Source organism: Ovis aries, chromosome 16 (assembly GCF_016772045.2).
Source record: "Ovis aries strain OAR_USU_Benz2616 breed Rambouillet chromosome 16, ARS-UI_Ramb_v3.0, whole genome shotgun sequence".
NCBI lineage: Eukaryota > Metazoa > Chordata > Mammalia > Artiodactyla > Bovidae > Ovis > Ovis aries.
In genome coordinates, this window is record NC_056069.1 from 26,467,883 (window position 1) to 26,470,073 (window position 2,191).

Below are 2,191 nucleotides of genomic sequence, written 5' to 3' on the forward strand. Positions count from 1 at the left end.
TAATGAAAGCAGTAAGATAAAAGTACTCATCGTATAAGAATACTGGACTGGGTTGCCATTTCCTTCTCCAGGGGGTCTCCCTGACTCAGGGATCAAACCCGCATCTCTAGCTCTGGCAGGTGGATTCCTTACCACTGTACTACCAGTGAAGCCCCACTCATAATATACAAGGCATTCTTAAGATTACTAACTTCTCTTCAGAAATCATAAAGGCCAAAATAGAATAGGGTGACATTTTCAAATTTCTGAAAGATTATTAGCCGTGTCTAGCAAAACTATCCTCAGAAAAGAGAGATAAATTTAGATATTCTCCAGTATAGAAATACTGAGATATGCGATTGCTAGCAGACCTGCCTGATGAGAAATACTAAAAGAGTCCTTCATTTTACATGAAGACAGTAGACAGTAACTCGAATTCACATGAAGGAATAAAGAACACCAATAAAGGTGATTATCTTTGTAACTGTGAAAGAGAATACAAATGTATTTGTTTTATTTTCTTTTATTATATTTAAAAGTAACTCTGTAGAATAATAATTATAAAACCATGTTGGTGAGCTTACAATTAATAAGATGTAATTTGTATAATAATAGTACAAAAGGGGAGGGAATGGAGCTATATTGGAGCAAAGTTTTTGTATACTATTGAAATTAACCCCGACTAGATTGTTTTAAGATGCTAATTGAAATTAATCCCTAGAATAACATGAAGAAAACAACTAAAAATATACATAAGAAATAACTGGGGAATTACTATAGTATACCATAAAAATAGCTATTTAACAAAACAGGAGATATTAATAGGGGAATAAAGGAAGTTTCTATATACCATACACAAAAATTAACTCAAAATGGGTCAGAAATCTAAATGTAAAAGATAAAACTGTAAAATACTTCATAGAAATGTAGTGGCAAATCTTAATGACCTTGAATTAGGCAAAGGTTTCTTGGATACTATACCAATAATACAAGTAATAAAAAAAAAAACAGATAAATTGGACTTCATTAAAATGTAAAACCTTAGTGTTTCAAATGGCACCATCAAGAATGTAAAAAAGAAAAAATATTTGAAAATCAGAAATCTGATAAGGGTCTAATACCTGGAACACATGCTTCTCTGGTGGATCAGTGGTGAAGAGTCAGCCTGCGATGCAGGAGATGTGTATTTGATCCCTGGTTGGGAAGATGCCCTGGAGGAAGAAATGGGAACCCACTCCACTATTCTTGCCTGGGAAACTGCATGGACAGAGGAGCCTGGCAGGCCACAGTCCATAGAGTTGCAAGAGTGGGACATGAATTAGCAACTAAAACCACCACCACCACTCAGAATACATAAGAAATTCTTACAACTCAAAAAATAATAAAACAACAACAAATAACCCAATTTAAAAATGGACAAAAGCTATAAATACAAATTTCTATAAAGAAGAGATAAACATAACCAATTGGTACATGAAAAGATGCTAAATATCATGTTATTGGCAAATTCACATCAAAACTACAATGAAAGAGTACTTCACACCCACTAGGAAGGCTATGATAGTAATGGGGCTGGCAAAAATGTGGAAGAATTAGCACTCATAGATTGCACAATGGTACAGTCAGTTTAGAAATATCCAAGATAATTGAAAACATATCCCCACAAAAACTTATACACAAATGTTCATAATAGTATTATTTAGAATAACCAAACAGTGATAACAACCAAAATGTCTATCAGCTGATAAATGGATAGATCAAATGTGGTATATCAATATACTGAGACATTCAGTTCAGTTCAGTTCAGTCGCTCGGTCGTGTCTGACTCTGCGACCCCATGAATCGCAGCATGCCAGGCCTCCCTGTGCATCACCAACTCCCGGAGTTCACTCAGAGTTACGTCCATCGAGTCAGTGATGCCATCCAGCCATCTCATCCTCTGTCGTCCCCTTCTCCTGCCCCCAGTCCCTCCCAGCATCAGAGTCTTTTCCAATGAGTCAACTCTTCGCATGAGGTGGCCAAAGTACTGGAGTTTCAGCATTAGCATCATTCCTTCCAAAGAAATCCCCGGGTTGATTTCCTTTAGAATGGACTAGTTGGATCTCCTTGCAGTCCAAGGGACTCTCAAGAGTCTTCTCCAACACCACAGTTCAAAAGCATCAATTCTTCGGCGCTCATTGCTAAGTCATAAAAGGAATAAAATACTAGTGTA